This window comes from Chaetura pelagica, unplaced genomic scaffold (genome assembly GCF_000747805.2).
Source record: "Chaetura pelagica isolate M959 unplaced genomic scaffold, ChaPel_1.0 scaffold118, whole genome shotgun sequence".
Classification (NCBI taxonomy): Eukaryota; Metazoa; Chordata; class Aves; order Apodiformes; family Apodidae; genus Chaetura; species Chaetura pelagica.
Genome location: NW_009954408.1, coordinates 221,508 through 248,552, shown reverse-complemented (window position 1 = coordinate 248,552; position 27,045 = coordinate 221,508). Strand labels below are relative to the sequence as shown.

Sequence of the window (27,045 nt, the reverse complement as noted above, 5' to 3'; positions counted from 1 at the left end):
CCTGGGGAGCCCAGCCAAAAAGCTGCCAGCCCTGGGTACTGCAGAAAGCCCCAGGGTCACCCCTGCAAGGAGGGAAAAGTCCCCTCTCCCCACAACCACCCTGCAGTGCTGCCAAAACCAGCTGAGCCCTCAGCTGCAGGAGGGAGAGCCCTTCCCCAGACACTCCTGCCACCCTGCAGAACACCAGGGTTCCCATGGAACTCCAGCTACATCTGAGCAGGGTGGGGAGTCCTACAGGAGGGAGCTGCTTCCCTGCAGTGGGATTTTAGGAAGAAGTCACCGTGCTGTGATGGAAGGCCCTGAGGTGCAACAAGAAGACCTGAGCTCCTTGCCATGTGCTGATGCTGCCACAGCTGCTTGGTGAGAAACAACAGCATCCTCAAGTGCTTCAGGGGGGACCACAGGAATACCCAGACCCCCTCTAAAAAGCTCCAGAGGGCAGGAGGCAAGAAATTTCACCCTCTGTAAAGGCATTCAGGTCCGCTCAGGGTTTGCTCAAGCTTGGTTTTCTGCAGACACAAGTCATGTAAGGTCAGGTGCTCCAGGTACAGAAGCTCTTGAAACCTTTGGTAGGTTTTGGTCGAGCACAGCAGGACATGAGGATCTCTGTGACCACCCAGTTCCTGTGAGTTGTCATGCAAACATTACTCACCCTGGTTTGCACAGGGAGGTGTCAGCAGAGGGGTCAGGGATGCCAGCAGAGGACACGGGGCTGTGTAAGTTCACTGGGTGTTTGTTCCCCACAGCAGAGGAGCAGCTGATTACAACCTGAGTGATGGGCTACACCTGCTCCAAGGCCAAATCCTGGCCTCTCAGTGTGCCCATCCAGAAACAAGGGGAGGTCCCAGCCCCAGGGCTTTGAGAGCACTGGGTTCATTCTGGTCTAAGCACAGTTCAGCTCCTCTACTCTGCACCCCAACAAGTCCTGACTGTTGGTGAGACCTGCCAGCCCCAAAAGCTGCAAATTGCAGGCTTTCTGTGCTCTGAGAGGAAAGGGAGAGACTGGATAAAAACCACTTCGGGTCTTTCAGACACTAAAAAGGTGTCTGGGTTGGTTCAATAGCCTTTCATGGGCTCAATAAAAGGTTATTCAAATCATCCAGAACAAAAGCAGGTTTGGCACCCCTGTCCCTGGATGAGCAGCAGTGCAGGATCCTCCTGGAGGTTCTTACAACTGATGCTCTGATTTGGGAAGGGTCTCCAGCACAGTCCTGTGGGGGTGTGGTCATAAAACACCACCCCGGGCCAAAAAGGCTGCAGGGGCAGAATTTGGATGGGAAGTTGCACTTTTCCTGCCTGTGAACATAATTCATGCAGTTAGAGCTGCATCAGAACCAATTCATCCCACTTCCTCGTTTAAACTACAGGAAGTGAGATCTAGTAGGTTCCTTTAACATAAAGGACATCTTTTAACCCAACTTTAGCTCCTGTTCACCCCCAACACCCCCCCAGTGCTATGAAGTGCCTTGAAATCTGACACAAAAATGCAGGCCTTATCATATCAGTTGGCTTCTCTCCCTGCTGCAGCCCTTACCAGCTCTCAGCAGCCCTCCTGATGGAGCCTCCTGCCCTCAGCAAGAGAAGTAGCTCTGCACACATCTCTGATCCATCCCTTCCCTGTATCACAGGCCATTTCTGGACACTGAATAAAGAGCAGGAGCTCTTTTTGATGGCAGCAGCTTGTTCCATTAAATCAAGATTTTCTCCCTCATGTCTCACCTCAATCTCCCCTCCTCCAGTTTTCATCCCTTCCCCCTTGTCCTCTCCCTCCCTGCCCTTGTCCCAAGCCCCTCCCCAGCTTTCCTGGAGCCCCTTCAGGCCCTGGAAGCTGCTCTAAGGTCTCCCTGGAGCCTTCTCTTCTCCAGGCTGAACATCCCAACTCTCCCAGCCTGGCTCCAGAGCAGAGCTGCTCCAGCCCAAGGATCATCTCTGTGGCCTCCTCTGGACTCTCTCCAGGAGCTCCATGTCCCTCTTGTGCTGGGGCTCCAGAACTGGACTCACTTCTCCAGGTGGGGTCTCACCAGAGCAGAGCAGAGGGGACAATCACCTCCCTGGCCCTGCTGCCCACACTTTTATTGCTGCAGCCCAGGACACAGATGCCCCTCTGGGCTCCAGCCCTCATTGGGGGCTCATGTCCAGCTTCTCATCTCCTCCCACCCCCAAGTCCTTCTCCTCAGGGCTGCTCTCCAGCCATTCTCCCCCCAGCCCTGTGCTCCTGCCCAAAGTGGAGCACAGAGGTCTGGGAGAAGGTTTACCAGGACAGATATCACACACACACACCACGCTGCTGAGTACAAACTGCTGCGAGGAGATATCTTAGATTTGCCTTAATCCTACACTGTATCCTCAGGAGATGTGGTGGAATAAAGTGCTGGCAAGACACTCCTCACAAACTGCCAGAACTTTAAAAGTAACTGCAGACACCTAAATCTACAGAGCCCACAGCAAGGAGCAGGAGTCACACTCTCCAGGGTCGGGGAGATGGACACCCTCTCTGGGCACTGAACCTGACCTCCAGAAAAGGGAACCTCAGACCCCAGCAACTACATCTCCATTCTTTTTTAGAAGAGTCATGTCTGCCTTTTTTTTTCTGTCCTCCTTGCATATATTGACAGCCCCTTTCCTAACTGCTTTCCTCAGGTTATTGTCACTTGCTCTCCTGCGTTCCCAAGAAATTGCTGAACCCTGTAAACAAGTGTTCTCAAAACTGTTTGCATCTGCTTTTGTTCTCTCCCAAGAAACAGAGCCTCTGTTAGATCCCACACTTGATCTCAGCCTGAGCAACAAGAGCTGGCACAAAGAGGCAGAGGATGGATATTGCAGGACACCAGTGAAATCTTTTCCCTTGGGATTTTGGGTTCAGCCAGGCAGGCGAGGCTGGCAGGGGGGGGGGGGGGTGACCCCTCCACTTCTGCTCCAGATGAAGGCAGGTTTGTGAGGAGGAAGCCTTGTGTTCTGCAGATGCCCCTTGGGCAGGGTTTGCACCAGGTGCCAGGGGTTACAGGTGGTTTTTGGGGGGCACCCTTGGCAAAGCCAGGGTGCTGTGGGCATCTCTGTAATGCCAGAGCACCCTCAGAACCTCTGCCACGTCAGGGCACCCAGCTGAGCTCAGGATGAAGTCCTAGGAGGTCCCACCACTCATCCTCACCCAGGGGACTCCAGCCCAGGCAAGTCCTGCTGCTGTTCAGTCTGTCCCACCCTCAGCAGCCCCATCTCCTGTAGCCCCATCAGTCACAGCCTGTGGGGGACTAGAAATGGGCAGGGAGGTCCCAACAGCAGCCCCCAGGGGCCAGGTTTTGTCCCTGAGGCTTCATGGCCCCCTTGCAGGGTGGTCAGGTCAGGTAGGGGAACAAAATCTCTGCATATAACTTTTCTGTTGCAAGGCAGAAACTGCAAGGCATGATTGCTAAGCTGGGAAAAATGATCCAGGCAGCAGGTTTGTTTTTTTTCTCTTCCAAAATGCACCTCCTGATCACCCTGCAGAAACTGCCCCCACCCCTGCTGGTGCTGCCACCCCTCAGCTTTTCAGTTCTACCTTTGACTTGCTGACAAGCTTTTAGGAATGTCTCCAGGCCAGGCTGCCAAGCAGAGCCAGCCCTGCTGCCTTCCCAAAAATGTCAGGTTTCAATCAGAGGAAAAGAAACCCCCAAACTCTCCCCTGATTTCACTGGTGCAAATGGCTGAGGTTTTATTGGGGTTTATTGGGCATAATTGCTTATCTAGGGTCAATTTTTAAGAGTGCTGCATTATTTAATGTACTGTTTGGAGATGTTCTTGACATAGAAAATAGTGAAATGTAGAAGATCTTCCTTTTCAATAGTCAAGCTCCATGGGCACAAAAGCTCACACTTCCCTGACCACTTAATGTCTCTCTTTCCAACATATTGTTCTCCAGTGCCTGCAGACTTATTGCAGTTAAAGAAGAACCATTCCCCTGTTAAATTAAAGTACACAGACTTTCTGTAGGAAAGCAGGTATTTTCATATTGCCTTTAAGAACTTAAAGTTCTAAGGAAAGGCCTAAATTTGGACCAGTAAACTAGAGCTCAAGAAGCATGTATTGCCAGTTTCCTTCTTCTACACTCTAGTTTGCATCAAGCTGAAAATGAAGGCAATTTCTTAACATCAACCCCACCACTTAGTTTTAAACTGGAGGAGGGGAGATTGAGGTGAGACATGAGGAGGGAATTGTGGAGTGTGAGGGTGGTGAGAGCCTGGCCCAGGTTGCCCAGGGAAGCTGTGGCTGCCCCATCCCTGGCAGTGTTGAAGGGCAGGTTGGATGGGGCTTGGAGCAACCTGGGCTGGTGAGAGGTGTCCCTGCCCATGCAGGGGGTTGGGACTGGATGGTCTTGAAGGTCCCTTCCAACATAAACCAGTCTGTGATTCTAGTATAAGGTGTAAATTGCTAAGTAAGTTTCTGGGGAGACACTTCTTTAGATATCCATTTAGGTAACCAGGGTTTTGGGTGCCTTCTGTGTGATTCCTGTTTCTTACCATCTGCTCACAGGTGCATTGTCAGGGCAATTAGTGGTGATAAAGAAAACTGGGAAAGAAAACTTGCTTGGAAACTTTGGGCTTGGATATATAGAAGCCACTGTGTCTGTCACATGAGCATTCAGATCTCAAAACCAGACATTTGCTGGTGGTAAATACAAATTTCCTGGGGAAAAGGTACAAATCCCTCTAGGCAGGCAACTTATTAGGATTTTATTGTTGTTTCCAAAGAGTGACTGAGGAGCAGGCTCTTTAGGAGCCACACACGTCACAGGTTACTCAACACAAAAAGTGTGATAGTGTCATCACCACACCCTTATTTTTTTTTAAATACACTTCCTTCTGCTCTTAGGTTCGGTCCAGTTGTTCATGAGGAGCACCTGGTTCTGTAGGAGGAAACGGTGAATCCCTCTCCTTCTCCAAAGGATGCAGCCAACAGGGAAGGCCAAGCTTCACTCAGGACTTTCCCACCTGATCTTCAGATCAGAGCTCTTATTTTCCCAGTAAAACCTGGTGCATCTTTTTTTTTGCAAGTTCAGCTGGGGGTGTGTGGGGGGAAAGGCCTTGATTAAACCAGTGAAGTGAAACCACCTCCCCAAAGTGCTGCTAAGACACAATGGCATGAAAATCAAAATGTACCATCAGGGCTGCACGTGGGATGGGGCACAGGGTTGGTGACCCCACAGTGTGCCCAGAGTCCTCAGCACCTCCTGGGGTGAAATCAGCCCTTTGCACCAGGCTTGTTTGCTCTTGTTTTCTTCAGAGACCCCAAGTCACCCACCCCTCTAAGCACCAGGGTGAGCCCAAGGGACTCACTGATCACTGTTGGGAAGGAACTGCTCTGGTTCAACTCGTGGGTTAGGGCAGTTGTAGAGACAAGAGCAACAAGAGCAAGGAGAGACCCCTGGCAGGTTTTTCTCCTGGGCAGGCAGATAGCATCTGCAGCACCAGAAACCAGTTCCTGGCAATGGGAGAAGAAAATCAGATTGTGAAATGCACCTTAAAATAAAGAGCGAATGTAAACAGGGACAAACAGTGGTTTGTTTTCTCTGTCTGGGAGCCCAAGTCTGGGGCAAGTTACTGGCCATGCTGGGACCTTGTTGAGAGAGTTACTGCTGGTCCCACTGCAGGGCAAGGAGGCAGCAGCCACTCTTTGCCAGAAGGGGAGGAGACTGATCCTGCCATGAGCATCCCTGCTGCCCTTGGGCACAGCCCATCCAGCCCTGCCTTGGGTGCCTGAGCTTTGTCCACCATTCCTGGGGCTGGCTGGCTGGCTCCTCCTGACCCAGAGGGGTCTCTTCTCAGCCACCAGCCTTGGTGGCCCAGCAGCAGCAATGGGGAACATCAGGAACAGCTTCAGGCCATGTTTTTCTTCAGGGTCTGGGTTTTTCTCACAAGCAAGTGCTCACCCAAAGCTGTCCCTCCTGGTCCTGCCCATGCCAGCCCTGCTGCTCACAGTTGGTGGGACTTTGCTTTTTTCCATCTTCTTCTGGTCCAGCCTGTCCTCCCTGCTAGGGGGAAGCTCTGAAACAAACCTGACCTGCTGCAGGAACATCTGCCTTTTCACCTGTATTTCTACTTCTGCTCCTTCAGATTTGCAGTTATCCAGTCATGAGAGGGGGGGGACAGATGCTGGAGCATGTGGTGCCCCCCTAGAGGAGCACTTTCTGCACTGGTTTTCATCCAGGAAACCTGCAGGAAAAGGAAATGGGAAAGGAAAAGGAAACCTGCAGGGCAGGGCATCTTCTCAGAGCTTCGAGTCTCACCAGGAACAGGAGAGAGCAGCTTCTCTTTTCAGTGAGATGTGCCTGGAGAACCAACTGGGACAACATGTAGCTTCTGCAGGGGCAAAGGGAGATGCTAGAGAGCAGAAGGAATCCAAACACCAGACTTGGAGCAGGCAGTTGTGCCACATCAACACCTCTCTGGGGTCTGGGGCACACCCTGGCTCACACATCAACACAACAGGACGTTGCCCAATACCTGTTACACTCAACCCAGGGGAAAGGATAACAATTTGCTACTGTACATAGAGACCTGTGCCTCAGGTAGGAAGGGCAGAAGCCTCTGTGCTTTGTTTTGTTTTGGAAGCTGTTTTAACTCTCTCAGGCAAGTCATGGCAGCAGGAGGTTAGAAGGCACCTCAGGAGAGCATCCTCCTGCTCTGAGACAGGGTCAGGGAAAATCCAGGCAAAGATTTTGCTCCCAGAAACACCCTTAAAGAAGAAAAATCCACACCTCTAGGAAATGTGTTCATTACCCTCTGTGGTGGTGCAGACCCCTGGTAGCTAAGAGAACACAACCCACAGATGAAGCAGAGCTGTGCCCTCTCTTCAGTGGGCAGGAAGGGATTTTTTCAGTAACCTTCATGTAAAGGGTAGTTTGTGTCCCCTCTCAATCTGTTCTAACAGGTAAAATCAGCTTTCTCCCACAGATCTCCATTCTTGCTGACTCTGCTCATCATTCTTGCCCTTCCTCAGGCTGGCTCCAGCATCCAGGACTGTCCCAGTGTCCCAGGAGCAGGAGCTTGGACAGTTTCTAGCTCATTTCTGCCCACAGCACCTCTTTTCCCAGAGCTGCTGTTCGAGCCCCACTTGGCTCACGTGCAGCTGGTCCCACCTCCCTCAGCACGGTGCCCTGTGCCTCCAACCACTCAACTTCATCTGCTTGATTTCTCCTCCCAGGTGCTCCACAGTAGCACTTGGGGGCACCCCTTGTACTGCACGAGTGTCACAGTTTGAAGGGTGACAGGATAATTCTGTGGCATCAGCACAAGGACTTGGAGAGAGGATGTTGGTTGGGACCCTGAGGGATGCAGGGGTCAGTATTCCCTCCCAGCTCCTGCCATACCCTAAAAAAGCCAGGAGGGCAGAAAATTCTGGCCCTTTCTCCTTCCTGCCTCCCTTTGCTCACCAGGGTGACATCTTGGACTTCAGCTCACCACGTCTACAGGGTCCAGCTCCATCAGTTGCTGGGAAGAGCCCTGGCCCCTTTTCCCAAGTTGGTTCTGCCATGAGGGACTTTCAGACACTTGGCCACTGAAACCAGGTTTTGTGTCTATTTGTATATTTTTCATGATCATCCCACACGTTCCTAACCCTTCCCAGTTGTAGCAAACCTGTTCTAGCTTTAACTTCCAGGCTTAAATCTGTCTTCCTCCTTCCCCCTTTGTCTTCTCCTGGAAAAGTGGAGGGGAGTAACAGAGAGCAGTTCTGGTACAGGGGCTTTGCTTTGCCCCAGCCACTGAACAGAGACAGCAAGAGCCTTGCTCAGGTTGTCCTCCAGCTGCTGGCTGACAGCCCAGCAAGCAGAGGCTGCTACCAGCTTTTGAGGTTCCAGGGACCCATGGCCATGAGCTTCCAGCCAAGGTTGGGTGGAACAGGTGGTGTGGGGACTGGGGGACCAGCCTGGCATGAGATTAGGCTCAGAGGAGGAGGATGGGACAGCTGGGAGAGGAGATAGCACGGAGGTCCTGCTTTGGAAACACACATGCACGTGCCTGGTGGAGAACTGATTTCTGCCTCCAAATTCCTCTTCTGTGGGCAGCACCCTTCCAGGAGGAGGAAGGGAGAGGCTAAGAACTGATCCTTGGCCAAAAAGCCTGTGGGATAGCCAGAGAGATCCCCAGGGGAAAGGGACATTTTGCTGATGACCATTTCCCATCAGAAGAGTCTGCACCCCGTGATGCCCCAACAAAGAGAGCAGAGGGCCACTAATGACACTGATCTCAACTGGGAGGAGTTACCTACCTGCCCTGCTCAGTTCAGACTACAGCTTTATCATCCTTTTGAGTTCCAGGCACCCAAGCTGTGTGAAGAAGCTGAGCAGGTGCTGTGCTGGCTGAGGAGGCTCAGCCCTGCCCTGGGCGAGGGGTAAAGGCCAACATCCTTCACTCAGGACCATCCCACACAGGGTCCCAGGGTCCCCAGGGCTTGTTTTGGGTGCTGTTAGTGCCCATGACCTTCCCTCTGGTGTGGCACAGACCCCTGCTTGGATGCACAAGATTTGGGAGTGAACTGCTTCAATGCAAACAAGGTGCTTCAGCAGGTGGGTCTAATTAAGATTTCAGGTGAGAGGGATCAGAAGAATGAAACTCTGCTCTTTTCCTTTCTGAATACATTTCCTCTCTTCAGACCCTTATTATTATCTTCTGTTCCAGGGACCAAATCCAACCCCCCTGTAGCATTTCTCACCCAGCTTGGTCCTGAGGCTCTTGGCACACAGATGATGCCTGAAGCAAGGCAAGACCAGCAAGAACTGTGTGTGGGCTCCCTGTGTGTACAGATAGGTTAGACAAGTCCCTTTTAGATGGTCTTTCCTCAGCTGTGAGCTCATCCAATCTGCCTGTATGATAAATCTGACCTTTAAGTGAGTCTTGAAATGCTGAACATGCATCTACAGAGGGTTGTCAATTAGAGTGGAAAAGAAAGAGCCAGGCCCTTGGTTACCTTCTGGAGGGGGGGATCAGCATAAAATGTTCAAATTCTGTTAAGCTTCAGGAGGAAAAGTCTGGAGGATTCTTGTCTTGCTGAAATTGAGAGAATCAGAGCTTGTCAATTTTGTTTTGCAGATTAGAGCCCAGTATTGCAGGTCACAAGTGCCAGCAGTGCTGGGGGGCAGCCCTGGGGTGGTTGGTAGTTCTTGTTGACAGCACAGGAGGGAAGGGCTTCAGGCTGCACCAGGGCAGGGTCAGACTGGACATCAGGAAACATTTATTCCCAGCAAGAGTGGTCAGACCCTGGGATGGGCTGCCCAGGGAGGTGGTGGAGTCACCATCCCTGGGTGTGCTGAAGGGTGGTTTGGATGTGGTGCTGGTGGATGTAGTTTAGGGGAGACCTTTGTAGAGCAGGGATGATGGTTGGGCTGGGTGATCCCAAGGGGCTTTTCCAGCCTGAATGGTTCTGTGGTTCTATGGTTGGTGCAGGCTGCCTCTGGGCTGTCTGAAGCTACTTCACAATGGCCATTTCTCACAGAAAGACTCAGTGGAGCATGAACAAAGACAGACACTTTTAAAAAGAGCAAGGCATTCTTTGTGTGTGTGTGTGTGTGTCCCCAATTCATAGAATCACAGAATGGTTTGGGTTGGAAGGGACCTTCAAGACCATCCTGTTCCAACCCCCTGCATGGGCAGGGACACCTCCCACCAGCCCAGGTTGCTCCAAGCCCCATCCAACCTGCCCTTCAACACTGCCAGGGATGGGGCAGCCACAGCTTCCCTGGGCAACCTGGGCCAGGCTCTCACCACCCTCACACTCCACAATTCCCTCCTCATGTCTCACCTCAGTCTCCCCTCCTCCAGTTTTCATCCATTCCCCCTTGTCCTCTCCCTCCCTGCCCTTGTCCCAAGCCCCTCCCCAGCTTTCCTGGAGCCCCTTCAGGCCCTGGAAGGTGCTCTAAGGTCTCCCTGGAGCCTTCTCTTCTCCAGGCTGAACACCCCAACTCTCAGTCCTGATCAGGATCATATTTGACTTGGAAGTTGAAAAGATCTGCATGAGACTCCACATATTTTTGCTGTTCCATCCCCCCCATTTCACCCCATCATTCACAGGACATCAACACCTGTTGCAACAGTTTCCCCAGCTTGGGCCAGTTGTTCCTCCTGAATTGAGACATTTTATTTCGTTTGCTACAGATTAAATCAGTTCCTTGGGATGGTCATCGAAGTACCAAACAGTAAAAGCAGGAGACACTTTATTCAATAAGCAAATGTTGTGGCACATGCACAACTGCTGGTGTCACTAGGATGGAACAAAAATCCAAGTGAGACAATAAAAAGAAATAATAAAACCCAAAGTGGGGTTTCCTGGCTTTTGCCTGACAATTCCTAAGTTTGCTCTGGATTTAAACAGTAAAATAAATAAACAAATAAGATTAAGCTTAATTTTTTTTTGGTTGTTGCCATAATGGGATTTTTCTGTTTCATGCTGACACGATAAAAATAATTTCATTTACAAAAAAAATTCCTCAGGCAGAGCCAGTGGGAAAGAAAAACACTCAGTGGGCTGGGTCATGCAGGCAGGGAGGGATGAGAGGCTGCAGGAGTTGCTGGCAGTGGGATGGATCTCATCTGTTCCATCTGGCTTGGGCTCTGCTTCACCCACAAAGTCTTCCTTTTGAACAGGGAGATCCCAGTCGTGCTGACTCCACCAGAAGAAGAGGTAGCCTCCCAGATTTGCTTATCTCAACCTTCTTGAAAGCACCCTGAACTTCCTTGGCAGTGGTAGCCAAACAAAGAGCTGTAAAACACTGTTTTCCCTGGTCTGGTCAAACTTGCAACTCAGCACATGTGGTGAGGAGCTCCCAGAATAGCTCTGGGTTGCCTCACCAGTCTCGGCAGCAGCTCAAAAAGCCTCTTGTCTTCTGGGACAACTTGGGAGAAGTTTAAAATGTATTTGGATGTATTTTGAAAGTACTCTGAAAGATAAGAATGATCCATTCCGAGGCTGGGTGAAGTGAAGGTCACAGCTCAGGGATTGCAAAACACGACCAAAGGAGGTTCAGCACAAAACTCACACACAGGGTTTGATCTGCTCCTCGTTGCTGCTTCTGCTGAAATCCAGGTCCAGGCCTTTCCACCTGGCACCTCCCCAGGCCAAACGTTCACATCGTTGATCCAAAATACCAGTGGGATCATGCCAGGGGAGGACAATCAAGCAGAGCAGCTGTGTTTGCTGAGCAGAAGCTGGAATTGCTGCAGGACAAGGGTGCACCCACCCTGGGGAAGGTGAACACACAGCACATCCCAGCCATGGCCCATGTTCTGACTGGATCTTCTAAGATTTCAGGCTGTCTCCAGGCAGGAGAAAGCCTGGGGAGCTGTGGCTGTGTGGAACAGGGCTGTCCCCAAGCTGCTCTTCACACTTCAGTCCTTCAGAGCGATGCTCCCATGGGCTGTGCAGGGACAACCTGGAGGTCGTCCCTGCTGGAGTCATGGGAAAGCCCTCCCTGCTGGGCATGAAGTCTCCCCTTGAAGACACCATTTGCTCTGGAAAAACAGCTCCAGAAAACTGTGTGGCTTCACGGCAGGGTGGGAGAAGAGTTTTTTGCTGACATGTCTCACATTTCTCAGCAGGCTCCCCTGGGCCTTGGCCTGAGCCCTCGGTATAACTTGCTGCTGAGTCAGGATCCTGGATTTCTTCTCCCAAATCCCCAGAGGGTGGTTTCAAGCACTCCAGGTGTTTTTCAAAGACAGTTTGAAATCCAGCCAAGCCCACGGGGGGTGTAGCTCTTCTCCTGACTGGTTTGCAGCTGGGCTGGTTGTCTGCCAGGAGGGGCGAGCTGGGCTGCAGCTGCAGGGTGCAGCCACCACAGGATCACAGAATGGGTGGGAAGGGACCTTCATGACCATCCAGTCCCACCCCCTGCATGGGCAGGGACACCTCCCACCAGCCTAGGCTGCTCCAAGCCCCATCCAACCTGCCCTTCAACACTGCCAGGGATGGGGCAGCCACAGCTTCCCTGGGCAACCTGGGCCAGGCTCTCACCACCCTCACACTCCACAATTCCCTCCTCATGTCTCACCTCAATCTCCCTCTTCCAGTTTTCATCCCTTCCCCCTTGTCCTCTCCCTCCCTGCCCTTGTCCCAAGCCCCTCCCCAGCTTTCCTGGAGCCCCTTCAGGCACTGGAAGCTGCTCTAAGGTCTCCCTGGAGCCTCCTCTTCTCCAGGCTGAACACCCCAACTCTCCCAACCCCACCTGCCATCCCAAGGGACAACCTCCCTCTCCCCCCAAATCAAGTTAACTTCGTGATTTTTAGCAGCAATCAGTGATCCTCCTGGGCTTTATTTGGCCACCAAAACTCTGCTGGCTTGGCTGCAGGGTTGAAGAGCAGAGGCCCATGAAAGTGCAGGTTTACAGATTGTCACAGCTGCAGGCTCAGACCCCTCCCCAGCCCCAAACCCCCTCCCCAGCTGCTCAGATGTCACCCCTTCTCTAGGTTCCACCTTCAGATGTCTGTCCACAAGACAATCCAAGAGAGCAAAGGCCAAGGTGCAACGTAGAGATCCATTAGGCTTTATTTACATGCGTCACCATCTCTTTTACAAACTAGATTACAATTGAAAATGGAATACACAAGGCAATATCTACTAACACCAAGTGGAGTAAGCACTGCATCTCTACTGCCTTTGGAAAGGGGCAGGTTTTGCTCCAAAACAAACTTCCTTCCAACCTCTGCGTAGTAAGGGAGTATATTCCTCCAGGGCAACATATTGTGGTTTTTTTTTCCTTTTGTGTTTTGTTTTCTTTTGTGTTTTCTTAAACAGAAAATCCTCAGTAAGACTGCAACACCAGAGTGTCTGCTTCCAAACAGAAGTACAAGGCAGCCCAAATGAAAAGGAGAAACTGTTCAGCTCTTGGGTGTGTCAAGTCGGCCATGCACAATAAGGCTGTGGATTTAATACTCTTCCAATTTACATGGCTTGAAACAAAAACAGATAAAACAGTTTTACAGATACTGTATACATATTTTTTTTTCCCAATCATGCAACTTTTTTTTCTCTAAAAAAAAGTTTAACATGTGAAGCCAAATGTACAATCCATGTATTGGTTTTTTTTCCTCAACCCACAGTAGTGAAATGTGCCTGGTCCCCCTTTGCCTCTGTTGGCAGCTCCTAAGGTGTTACCATGTGCTCAAAGCAACTACAGGACACTGATTGCCAAGCAATGACAGCATTTTAGAGAAATCATGACCTAAAAGGTAATTTTCTGAAGCGGTGCTAGAAAAATTTCTGGAGTTAAGCAGTGATCAACTATCTGATCATTCTCAAGAGAAGGTGTTTGGTTGTTGTTTTTTTTTAACAAAATCATCAAATCGAGCCCCAAACCTGTGATTAGGAACTGCACAAATGTCACTTTTTGTTTAGACCGAGTGTTTCAGTGGTGACTACCTAGTTCTTCTGGACCTCTGTTTCACACAGTTTCAGAAGGAAAAACTCCCAGGCATGTTTGAAGACTCAAAGGCCAAATTTTCAAAAGTCAGGCTCCCAGAATCAGCCGTTCAAGTCTGTACTTTGACACCTAAGTAAAGTGGCCCTTTGAATCCAGTGAGATTTGTTTAGCACCTCTGGAGAGGAGGGTGCTCACTGGGCACCTCAGCAGGAGTAGAGGATGGTGACCTTCCCCTGGGCCTGGGGGGACCTGGCACCTCTCCTTCCTTGGGGAAGGGACAAGGGCAGGGCAGGTCCCCCCTCTGTGACCACGCTGGAGTCCCAGACACCAGGCACTTCCAGTTGAAAATTTTGGCCCCAAAAACAAGCAACAGAAACCAAACCAAACTGAAGATGTTGGCCAAACCCAGCCCTCTTTTGGTGAGTGCTGGGATGTTCTCCAAAGCAGGGGCCCAAGGGGTCCCAGCCATGCCAATGGAAATGCTTCCCTTGACGTTGCTGGGAGGCAGGTGAAGCCTTGCAGCTAATACTTTTCTTTTAAAAACCAACATACAACCCAAGCCTCCCAGCCACCAATGGGCTGTCTCTAAATCAAGGGGGTTTTGCTCCATTTTCTGAACAGAGTGGACCATCTTTTTCTCTCTCATTCCTACCAGAGGGAGCAGAAGCTCCGTTGAACCCAAGAGGCTGCACTGACCTGCCTTGGGGGCAGAAGTTGCCCCCATTTGGTTGAAGCTCATGGGCCCTCCCTTCCTTTTGACAAGGACTGCATCTGGACCAAGAAAAAAAAAAAGAAAAAAGAAAAGAAAAAAGGATTTTGGCCACCTTGGCCACACCATCAAGTCAGGCCTTTCTGGTGCCGTCAGTGACCTGGTCTTTGTGCAGGCACCCAGGGTCTTACCAGAAGGGTCAACCATGCCATGGGCCAAAAGCTGTACCCAAAAGCATGGGGAGCCACTGAGTGAGCTCTGCTGAAATGGTGGGGCAGGGGGACCAGCCCAGCCACGGGGCAGAAGCCACGGAGGAGCCTCAGGAAAGGAGCACCAGAGGGAAACCCTTCAGCACAGCACACTCTTCATTTTTGGGGTGTGCTGAGAAGCTGAGAGCTAATGGAACACGCTCCGAGGAGGCTGGTGAGGCAGCTCTCCAGCACTTTTGGCCAAAGGTGCCTGCAACTGGACTCTGATTAGCAAAGTGGCCTCTAGCCCAGGTGACCTCTGTGCCACACGTGCTGGCTGCGGACAGAGGCGGGCAGTGAGCACCAGCCAACTCCAATAAATGTCATCAACTCGTCCCCACGCTGACAAATAGACCACTTTGGTGTAAAAAGAAAATGAGATGCTTCTTTAACAAGGCAAATGATGAACCCTTGGCTGCTTGGAAGAGTGGACATGCTACAGGGCTACGAGAAGCACGAGCACAGAGTCTGCAGGGTCAGAACTGCAGGGAGGAACCAAGAGGGGCATCTTCACAGCGTGGGGATGGGGGAGGGAGGGCTATGATACAAACCCCATAACTTCCATCACACTAGGAGCTGTTGTTTCACCAATTTCACCTCAGGGACCTGGAAAGTATAGGAGCAAGGGATGCTCTTGTGTGTGTATGTGTGTGAGAAGGAGTCACTCCACGTCGCGTGGGACACGGGTCGCCGGGGGGGGACTCATGCACTGAGACTTTGGGTTAAAATGCTAGTTTTGTTGGGTTGTTTTTTTTTTTTCCTAACATCCATGCATAATGATCCGTTTCTGTACATAATAAAATATATTTATATATTTATATGCATAATGCTTTTATGCAAAGGAAGAAAGAAAAATACAAACTCCGAAACAAACAACACCACTTCGTAGATCACCTTGGAGAATGATGTTTGCACTGTCCTGTTCAGAACCACACCAAGTTTCTAGGTACCATTGGTGTTTACCCCTCATTTTTTTTTTTTTGTGTCCCTCCCCCCACAATCTACTAATAAAAAGTAATCAAACTTTCCAGATTATAGAGAGGATCTATACAGCACCATACCTTTTATTCATTATTATTATTATCATTATTAATTATTATTATTCGTTGTACAAAAGAAAATCTTAGAAGCAAAATATATAAAACTGCCTTGTCTTTCAGTGCCATTTTATCCTGTCATGACCTATGCTCCTAGGAAAAGCCACTTGTATGATACTGTCACCTTGCCATTCCCTCTCCTGCTGCTTCTGCCAACAACGGATTATACGTAACAAAGAAGGAAAAAAATAACCAAGGATATGTCCAAAACCAAACCTAAAACCAAACCAAAACGAGATCACTGATGCAGTTACACACCCTGCAACAAACTGTGCCTCAGCTCCCACTGCAGGTCACCCGCCAGTGCCCAGCTCGGCGTTTCCACTTGGTCAAAGACACCTTTCGAGGTGGCTGTGCTCAACTTCCCTGGCAGCTCAGCTGGGAACTCCTCACCAGCTTGATGCAGCAGCCTTGCTAACCCAAGGCAGGAGGAGAACTTGCCCTGGTGGGGCAGCAAACGGGCTCCTGGTCAGAGCACGGGCGGGCAGCAGCACCCGCCGTCCGTCCGTCCCCACCAGGCAAGAGGGAAACCTGCCCAGCTCCCCTCGTGTTGCAGCTGAGATTTGCACGCTTCTGGAAAACAGGTGTAGGGGGTGTGCCCTTAAGTGTAAGGAAAAGAATAAGGAAGAAACAAAAAACATCAACCCAAACAAACAGGCTGCACACATCACCCCTCTCTGGAACCCAGCGGGTGTAACGAACGCTGTCGGTTCCGAAAAATAACCTGATGTCTGAGCAGTGTTGGGTTGTGGTCATGCCAGTACTTCAGATTCCCCAGGGAGAGAAAGCAAAACACGGTCAAAATCTCAGGAAATCAAAGTGGAGGTTGCCAGGCGGATTGGGGAAAACCTCCCAAAAAGAAAAGCCAACTTAAAACATCCCATAAACCATAAAATCTATCGAAACGCCACGTAGTCATCGACAAGTAACTACTGCAAAGGCTACACAGTGTGTTCTCAACAGGATGGTGCTGAACATTGTCTCCACAGCAGGTGCTTGGCCATCCCAGCATAGGAAGGTTTTGCATACTTCAGAATGAGTTCAATTCCCACCAAAAAAACCCAAAAACCAACAAACAAAAGAGGAAAAGCAGAAGAAGAGGAGGGTCTTCACTCCAAGGAGGGGCCTGTTAACAGTCTGCTTCGTTAGGAAAATAATGCAGGGTTCACAAAGGTCGTAAGCTGTAAACAGTATCACTGTCCACTTGCTGACAGCAGATTTGGCAAAGGGTTCTCTCTACATCTCATGTCAGTTTGAGGGCCTGGAGAGGAAGAAGAAAAAGAAGAAAAGACAGTGAGACTGGTGCACGTAGGGAAAAAAAACAACAACACAAAAGGCAACCAGAGACTGGTGCACGTAGGGAAAAAAAACAACACAAAAGGCAACCGTGCAAACCTCCCAACCCAACAACAGCTCATGCTCACAAGCAATTTTGATCTGTTTGCTTCCAACTTTTAGGAAGGAATGAGTTGCACCGTGACCCTGCCTGAAAATGCTTCTCACTTGCCAAGGTTGGAGTGAGCTGCTTGGTTGGCACAGCTGCTCCCAAGCAGGAAAGAAAAAACACCCCTCTCTCCCAAGAAAAACAAGGGCCAAGTCTGGTTTGCAGAAACCCAGTGCACTGGTTATTTGTTAAACATATTTCCAGGTGGAGCATGGAAGGATCCTCCAGCTTTTCTCTGTTTTTCATGGTCACCCTTTCTCAGCACCACCAGAAGGCTGGATATATCTTCTGTCAGTGATTGACATCCACCACCCCTGAAGGACAGCTGAAGAAGCAGCAAGGAGCCTGGAATTTCACCACCATGATGACACACCATCCCAGACAGGGATCACCCAGCCTTGAAAACAGGGTCATTAGGGTCCAGCTCATTCTGTAGCCATGAAACTTGTCTGCAGAGGGAAAGACACTGGAAAGACACCTTGGATGCAACATGGAGAGGACTTCAGAGACAGGGTAAGTGGGTAAAACACTGAAAACAGAGGAACAATCCAACCAAGGGGGCAAAGGAGACAGGTTTTTAAAGGCACTCACTGGCTGAGAGATACAGGCAGGCAACAAGTATGGTTTTGGAAAGTGTGTATGTACATCTAAACATTCCCATGAAATCCCTCCACATCTTCAGAAAGGCCATTTGGAAAGATCTGTGTTGATGGGCATGTCACTTCTGGCTCTGAAATGGCTTCTGAAGCCAGGGCTTAATCCTCCACACCACTTAAAACCAGTTGAGGATTTTTGCCTGAGATGAATGGTTGGTGATTTATTTTTTTTAATACAGAGGAAGAACCAGAGGACACTTGCTGAAACCAAAAAGCCATTTGAGTTGATTACAGGAATGTCTTTACTCTCAAAAGACCCTGGTATCAGGCACCCTCATGAAAAGTGGTGGATTTAGGGGAACTGCTGGATTAACCCAAACCAGCATCTCCTGCCAGGGGGATCACCCAAAGGCTGTCACGAGATGACCCCACCACTCCCCCTCTCCTTTCTAAGGTGCCAGGCACTGATCCCCTGATAACATTTTATTAAAATGACCCATTCTGATAATGCTAAATGATTGATGGAAATTTAATCATTTTGTCTCATGGTTATTAGAGCAACAGCATGACAGCTGCTCCCTCTGCCATTAGGGGAGAACTTCATTCAGCACAGCTTAGGGAGCAGACAGATTGTGCATTTCACCCAAACAAAATTTGGCTTTAGCCTTAATTACGTGGAGGGGTTTGGGGTTGACTGTTTTGTGAATAAAGGGATTTCTGACTGGATCAACATATTGATTTCTTCATTTTCAAAGGGCAAATTAACACTAGCCATTCGTTAATGTGACTGCCTGGCAACCACTCCAGTTGTGTCCTGATGGGCCCCTAACAAGGTCAGCAGAAGACACCCTGACAGGCCTGGTAGCCCCCAGTAAAACCTGGCCAGTGGCTCATATGCAGCTCAAATGGATCCATGTCCTTCTCTCTGCTTCTCCTTAAAGCCTCAGCACCAAGGGGGCTGGAAATGGGTGATTCCCCAAAGCACAACCTGATCCAAAGGCAGGGCTCAGGTCCCAGGAGCTGCAGCCTGGCAAGGGCTTCACTTCAGCATGTGTAAGAAGTCTGGCTGACTTTGAACAGAGCTACTAATTAGAGGTAAAACTCCTGATGAAGTACCAGAGTGGTGTTTTACATTTAAATTAAAAATGTTTGTAAAACATGCCAGGAAAGCAAAGTGACAAGAGAAAACTGGAGGAGAGATGGATGGATGGATGGATGGATGGATGGATGGATGGATGGATGGATGGATGGACGGATGGATGGATGGATGGACGGATGGATGATGAGCATCATTTGTGGAAGTGGCACTGCCTGTTTTCTTCCTGAGGACACCCCTCCTTCAAACAGTGCCAACATTGAGGAGACAAGACACACAGCTGAGGTGAAATTTGCTCCCAGCAGAACCAAACCACACTCCATTTTTCACAGCTCTGTTTACACGGGCTTTGCAAATGGATTAGAAAATGAAAAGAAGTAGATAAAAGTCTTAACCTGCCTGCCTTCAAATCACCCCATTAGAGGGTGTGACAGACCCACACACTCTCCCTTTCTGCAAAGGCACAAAAAGCCTCTGTTAACCCTGAGTGAGCAGCCTGCTTCTTCCCAGCAAGGAGAACTGCAGCAGGCAGGGAAGCAGGCACTCCAGTTGTGCCTCCATTTATCAGTGGTCACCACCACAATTCCCCAGTGTTCCTCTCACCCTGCCCCCAAGTATCCCCAGCTACATCCTGAGCCACCAGGAGGTTTTCTCCCACTCCCTGTAGCAGTGAGAAAAGCTCATCCTCTGGAGTGTCCAGCTGAATCTGCAGAGGCAGGTGGGGTTTCTCCTCTGGTGAGCCAGGACTGTGCTGTCCTCTAACAGGCAGCTCTCCAGGTAATATCCCCACTTTATCCTTTTTCCTGGCCTTGACTATTGGGTCCTGGTTTGAGGGATAAGTGCAGCAGAAATAAGAGCAGAGGGAGTGATGAAAAAGAAAAAAAAGTGTCTAGAACTTTAGAGGTGAAGGAGGGATACAAGGAAGGTGGAGTCCAGCACCTCCCCTCCCTTTACATGTGGAATGGTTTCTTGTTTCTTAGGCTGGAAGGAACTTCCAAAAAGGGCACTTCTGTAAACATCCTCTGCCTGTATTTTTTAAGCCACTCCCTGGAAAATTCAGTTCTGCCTTCAAAAGCTCCTCTGCCAAACCTGAGGCCTGTTTTCAGGCACCATGGAGTGGTAAGGAAGGAGGAATTTTAACATCTTCTCCCAAAGTTTCTTAGACTTTCTATTCCTAGTGTTTTCTTAAGACTTTCTCCTGAAGAAAGTGAACTTTCCTGAAGTGCAGTCTTCACAGCTCAGCTGAAACCTGAGCTCTGTCACACACAGAAAGTAGAGGCAATTCCTCTATGGTTGTTTTGACCCTCTGGATCCTGAAGGCTGGAATAAGATACAGCTGCTGGACATCAGAAGAATCCACAGCATTATATCAAACTGTACCTCATGCAACTGTATATGCATGTGGTTGGTAAAAATTAGGAGCTTAAAACAGAAACAGCAAAAGCTTTCAGTGAGGGGTGAGGAAGAACTCCCACTTTTTCACATCCCACTGACATTTTGAACCCCAGGTGCTACATCAGTTTATCCTGCTGGATGGAAGAATATACAAGAAAATAGCAAAGATTTCTGTGTTGTTCAATTCTTCAGCTTGCAAGCAACTATATGGGAGATGAGATGCTCCTTTCTTTTGTCCTTTCCTCTGCCCTCCCACCCTCTACCTTGCTACTGCTCAGTCACAAAAGCCACTCTTGCTTTGTGGCAGAGTTGCTGCTTGTGATCTCCCTCCAAGCACCAACATTTCCTCAGCCCTCTCTCACACCACCCCATGTAAAAGAAGTGCTTTCCATGGGTCCCACTCAACACAACTCCCCAGGAACAGGAAATCCAGATAACTACATATTTACTGTCCAAAGCCTGGAGGTGCAACCATTCTGAAGGAAACTGTTGTCCTTCAGTGGCAGGGGTACACTGGATCTAGTGCCCCTGCCCCTCAATTTGTCTCTGCCACCACCAGTACAGCTTCTACTCCAAAATGGGAGCAGGTTAAAAAAGCAGGACTTGACCAGTGTGGGCCCAAGTTAATATTCCACCTGAGGTTTTCACAGCTCAAGGCAGAAGAACACACAGTCCTTGCTTAGAAACAAACAAGGAAGGTAACTATTGTGGCCAATCCTTCAATAATGACCAAATTGCAACAGGAGATTTTTTTTTTTTGTTCAAGCAGGATAAAAATGAGGAATCCTGATGCCATAGCAGGTATGTCACAGTAACATCAGTGACATCAGGCTGCACTAGGATGGCTCTGTGCTGAGAGACAGCACTGAGGGCAGGGTGTGAAGCCCAAGGGACAAAAAGTGCTGGCAACAACATATTTTCTTTCTAAGGCTTGGACTCTCAGGCTTGTTGCAACTTCACTTTTTCTCTATTATTCTATTCATAAAAATAGATCTTTTCCAGCTCAAAATCAGGGGCAGAGAGTGAAGGAGAAGGATGGAAAGAGGAAGGACACTGGCACAGAACTAAGACTTATGGGAGCTAGAAAGTTGCTGTGCTGGTACTTGTGCAGGCACGTAGAGCACCAAGTGTCTCTCTTCCTCCTGGTGCTGCTCTTCCACTCCTAGAAACATTTCAAACCAGAGCAGACAACCAAGTCTTTTGGAAGTCAGTGTATCTCAAAACAGCAGATAATTCTCCCACCCTGTATCAGCTCCCTGGGACAAAAGGCTTGCCCAGAACTGCAGGGAGGTGCCACGACTATGGAGATGTGTGTTATTCTGATATCTTACTTGCCTGCTGAATCATAGAAAAGTCCAGGCTGGAAGGGACTCAGCATCATCTGGACTAACCTTTTGTTGGTGGCAGGGCTTTAAGTTAGGTTATTCAGTGCCCTACCAAGCCAAGTCTGGAGTATTTCCTGCAAGGGAGAGTCTGCCACTCAACTGGGCAGTTCATTTTACCCTCAAAGGTGGGTCATGACCCTTCTAGCCATTTTCCAGGTGAAAAGGAGACACCCAAAGAGAAAATGGTCCACCTGTGCTCACACACTTAAAGGGAAAAATAGATTGGGGTTCTCATAATATATCAAGACCTGATACTGAACAACGAACTTCACAGGAGATTCTGCACTTGCTTGCCAGAGGAGCAGGCACATGCAGACTCCATCACATGTGTTCTTGTCCAAACCAGATCACATCTTGCTCTTGCACCTACAGCCATGGCAGTGTGCCGCTATGCTGGCTTTCCAGCACCAGCACTACCAATACCCAGTTGCTGTTGAGGACCACCACAGCTGCCTGGGTTCAATCCTCTGCCCTGGCCAACAGAGAACAGTTGAGATACAGGACACCATCTCTCTAACAAGGTCCCCAGGGTTCTTACTTGACAACATTACAGTCAATTTTATGCCTTGTATTTTGTCAAGAGGCCTGAGGAGTGGGGAATTACTCCTGCCAGATATGGGTGACACTGCTATTGTCTGAGAGACATCAGCCTGGTGCTCAACAGAGCACCTTTTAGACAGGATGCTGCTGGACTAGAGGAAGGAGGCCAAAAAGGCTTGCAACATACATCATCTGGTGGGGATAGGCTGCAATAATGATGCTTTCTTTAGACACTTGGGAGTATTGGGAAGGAGACCTCTACTGTGGATTAGAAAAGGATGGACAACTCCTGTACCCGTGCAGGACCAGAGAAGGATTCTGCTTGCATTTCTGAATGTGAAGAGCAAGAGCTGCTTTTTAGAGTAAAAGGCATCTGCATGGCTGGAAACATCCTGAATTATGGGTTTACAGTACTATGGAAACCTGCTATGTACTCTTTATTCCCAATGCCTGCATAGAGTTTCCTTTTCTCTGCCAAGTACCAAGCCTGTTTTAAAAACATCCTGCTATGGAGTCTTCTCATTTTCCTCTGCAGCCAGTTGAAAGGGACAGGCCGATATGCTCACACAGGTCACATAAAAGGGTTTCCACCATGTTGATCTAAGGCAGGACATCCTCTAGTGTGACTTACAAGTAGTAGAAAAGGCAAGAGAGGGAAGGTCCTTCCCCAAAACCAGATTTTCTCGACATTTGCACGCAACAAACTCCCCATGAAAGCCAGGAGAAGCAGCACAAGGGAAAAACAACGGACAAGTTCTTCAGCTCAGCTGTAGAAGTGTGGAAACAAAAGCCATTCCCCACAGCATCATCTGGGGAAAGGGCCTTTTTTTTTTTACCTCCTGCAGTGACAGTGTCTGCACAGCAGCCTCCGCTGGCTGAGTCGCCTCCGTCCCATTAGCGCCTGGCAGATGTTGGCTCCAACAACTGCCACCCTAAGTGGTCATCTGAGTGGAAAAGCTGATTAAACAGCCCCTGTAGACTGGACCAGAGAGGCACGTTCCCACCACCCAGACACAGGTACCTGATTTAATGGGGTCAGTGTCCCCACACACCGCGTGGGACTGGATCAGGGGCAGGGCTGACGGGAGCATCCTGCAGGATCGGCAGCAGCGGGAGCCTGGGGAGGCCTTTCCTGAGCATCCTTCCTTCACCCTGCCCCCCCAGGCCAGGAGAGAAACAGGGCACTGCTCCAATATGTGTGCTCCTGCTGCCTGTGCTGTCCCTGTGCTCTTTGGTTATCATCAACTCAAGACTTTAACCTCTCCAGCTGTCAGTTCGTCCCCTCGGCTCGGTGCTGAATTGCTGAGAAAAAAGATCTCAGCCTCTCCTCAGCTACATGATGCCATGTTCCTAAAAAGGATCTCTTATTATGCAATTCTTCAAGCAAAGATGTTTTTAGGAGGGCTATTGAAAAGCCTGGCTGAAAAGAAGGGAAGAAAAAACAGGAAAACCACCTGTAACCATCCCAGCTATCAGGCAACAGCACGTCTGGGGACCAACACTGATCTGCAGCTCTAAACAACCATTACGGCTCATTCACATGTGAACTGTCTTCACAAAGACGATTTGTGAAGACTCATTCTGTAATAAAACCTGCGTGGTGCTGATCCAGGGAGGAAAGCACTGGGGAGACCAGTTGATGCGGGCTGTTCTAAAAATATATCAGGCTGTGCTGTCATCTGGTGAGAGTATGTCATCCTGTAATCTTGGCATCTGCAGGGACAGCAAGTTTCTGCCTAATTATTGCTGCTGAATCACATGACAAAGCATGAGGTACTAAAAAATATATCTATATAAAACACCAACAGAAGAACACCCAAACCACAGGATCAGACCACTGTCCTGGCTTCAGCTGCTGTACACTCACAACACAAGCCTGCAGAGGCAATCCTGTTTTTTTAATAGATCTTTTCCCTTGGTTAATAAAACCCCAAAACATAAATCCAGGTTAAAAAACCACCAAACCCAAAGAGCCCTACTCCCAGAAGGAGAGCGATTCACCGTGTCTGTGTGTCAGCTCCTGCTGCCTTCGAGCAGCAGAAGCCACAGCATCCCTGCAACCATAGGACTGGCCCCTAAGTGCCAGGGGCTTCAAGGGACACTGTGACCAGTGGGACCACACAGGGAACAGCCCCAGCAGATGGCTTGCCCAGCTCTGCCCTCTCCTCCTCCTCCCCAGCAGCCACAAGCACCAAGTTTGCTCCCCAGCCGCTGCTGTACTGCCCAGGCAGCAAGGAGCCTGCTCAGGGCAGGCAGGCCCTCCTTGGAGTTCATAACATCCCTGTTTCCAATGAAACAAGTTTTCTAGGTAGATATTTTTGTTCAAAGACTGAACTTGGCACTCGTGATGTTCTGCTAGTCACAAAACCACCTTTCAAAACTTGGGCTGGCTGGAACAGCAGGGGAACGCCAGGAGTGCCGGCGCAACCACAGACCTGCTCAAAATGGAGCAGCAGAATTTGCTGCTCCTGAATTTCCTTGAGATTTTTTTTAAAGGCAGCCAGCCCCATCCTGGCTCTGCGTGAGAAAACTGCCAGCCCTACCCCTAGGACCTCATTTCTGAAAACAAGAGAGCAGGAAGTGCAGCTATGGCCCTGAGGCTGTCAGCATCCTCAGGCAAGGGGTCCACCACCCATGTTGGTTTCCACATTTCGTGTTTAAGGAGCAGAAAAGAAGCTTTTTTGGTAGAGAATAAAAATAATCTTCCTTGTCATGTTTTGTCCAGAGGTCTCTGATTTGTAACTCCACTCAAATGGAGGTCTTTTCACTATCTACTTCAACATTTAAGATGGCATTGGAGTGAATAGCAAGTCATCCTCAGCCCTATGCATTTGTCTTTGGTATGAACTTCACCCAGGAACAGGCTGAACACCTATTAACAAACTGGCAAGCAGCACAAACTGATATGGACTAATGAAATACCAACAGGCACTGCATTCATGTTTCCTAGGATTTTGCTTTATCAGAGATGTTAATTGACAAAATGTGTGACGTTGCTATTAGTAGCTGGTGCACTCTCCTGCCTCAGCAAGGTGATGTGGGACCCAGATGATGCTAGAGCAAAATGAATGACTTTAACTGATCTGTGAAGTATTTTACTTGTAATATTTGAACAAGTCAACGTGACTCCAGCACAGCTGTTGCAGAGCCCAGAGGCATCCTGCTAAAGAGCACATTGCAGTCTCTCTCAGAAGATGCAGCTAGATGAGTTTTTCAGATCATAGAATCATAGAATCATCCTGGTTGGAAGGGACCTTGAAGATCATCAAGTCCAACCATAACCTAAATCCCCCACCATAACCTCATCTACCCACCCAGTGCTTAAATCATGTCCCTCAGCACTATATCAACATTTCTTTTAAACACTTCCAGGGATGGTGACTCCACCACCCCCCTGCGCAGCCTGTTCCACTGTCCAACCACTCTTTTGGTAAAGAAATTCTTTCTAACATCCAGTCTAACCCTCCCCTGGTGCAGCTTCAGGCCATTTCCTCTGCTCCTGTCATTACTCACTGGGGAGCAGAGCCCAACTCCCACCTCCCTACACCCTCCTTTCAGGCAATGAAGTCTCCCCTCAGCCTCAAACAATCCCAGCTCCCTCAGCCTCTTCTCAAAGGACTTATTCTCCAGACCTTTCACCAGCTTGGTAGCTCTAGATGGTGAAACCAGCTGAAGAAGGTCCTGCCCTGCTCGTGCTGATCCATTCTCCACCCCCTGCCCAAGCCCTGCCAGCATTGCTGCCTGTGTAATCAAGGTTAAAATAAAATTCTTGGACTAATTTTGATGCCAGAGGAAATGTTTGCCCAAGCAGAAGTTGTCACCAGCTCCTGACCTTCCAGGCAGCAGTAAATGTCCCAAATAGCTTCTTCCCCTGCCAGTCTGTTTGGGATTAGTCCTTGGCAAATGCCAAATCCCTTGGGACTCACCAGCTGAGCAGGACCATGGAGCAATGTGCATAGTTGGGGGAACCAAAGGCTGAGAGAGGACCCATTGATTTAAAAATAAAAGGTAATCTAGAGACAGGCAAGGGAATAGTGATGTCTTTATTTATTGATAAAGATGATGACCTGAGTGGGGGGAGGGTATATCCAGTGCTCTGGGGAAGCAGGAACTGAGGCCTCAGCTCAAGAGAGGAAAATTATGGCTGAGTGAATAAAGCCAGAAAACAATGTATTGATTTTCTCCTTTCTTGTAGAGAAAACAAACCAAACCAAACCTAAATTAATTTGCAAGCCTTAATTATGGCCTGGCCAGCCTCAGGGGCACAGGGCCAAGTGCAGTGGGACAGGGCAAGGCTCTCTCCAGGGATTGTGCCCAGGGTTATGTGCAGCAAACATGCACAGCCCCTAAACCCACGAGGGGGGCATCTCCTGCAAAGGCTTTTTCATTTCCCCTGTGAAGCAACTGTAGTTGATTTTCCTCCAAAGTAAACCCCCCTCTCTACCTAGAGCAGCATGAACTAAATACCTGCCTCCTTGGCTTTTCCTCCCCAAACCTGACTCTTAACGTTTCTCTAATTTTTCACAGAAAACACAGCACTCACTATTTCCAGGCATTCCAAGCCCCCCTTGTAACTGTTTCTGCCTGCAAAATGCACGTGGGCTGCCCTGGTGAAACAGCTTTGGCCCGAGCCAGCACCAGGCTGCTCTGCTGAACGTGCTGCCCAGCCTTCAAGGCTTCAGAGGTTCATGGTGGGCACCACAAACACCACAGGGAGGAGGTTTTAACTCAGGGATCCTTCCTGCTTACAGCCGGAGAAGTAACCAAGAAAGCAACTCAGAACGACTGCACCCAACTCCCAGGTGAGGTGTTCCCATCAGAATATGAGGCAAAGTCTCACTCAGTGCTGCTGAGCAGCCAAGGAAGGGTTCATGATGAACCAGCTCAGCAGAAATCATCTGCCACTGCACCTGATCCCGGGGGCACCCCGCAGCAACCCGCCCGCTTGTCAGAGAGAGGGAGAGAGGCTTCCACAGATGACCGGACAGTAATCTGCTGAGGAGAGCTGCCTAGTAAATCTGTCCTCTGCAATGAGACTCTGCTCACACAGATGTGTCTGGTCCTTTATTCGGAGGGAGCAGCCTGGAAGAGATCAGGGCTTTCTGTGGGTGAAGGGGCAGCAGCCAGCGTGGCTGAGGAGGTGCTGTGCCTCCT

General features: G+C 49.5%; 1 protein-coding gene across 1 annotated transcript in view; it reads right to left on the bottom strand.

Annotated features, from left to right (window-relative positions):
* Positions 1-16,535: 16,535 nt before the first annotated feature.
* The window catches only part of FOXO3 (forkhead box O3), a 105,274-nt gene continuing 94,764 nt past the window's right edge, over positions 16,536-27,045 (bottom strand). Inside the window, exon 7 of the mRNA XM_010004350.1 lies at positions 16,536-16,696. The gene's annotated coding sequence lies outside the window, so the exon portion shown is untranslated. The remainder of the gene's footprint in view (positions 16,697-27,045) is intronic.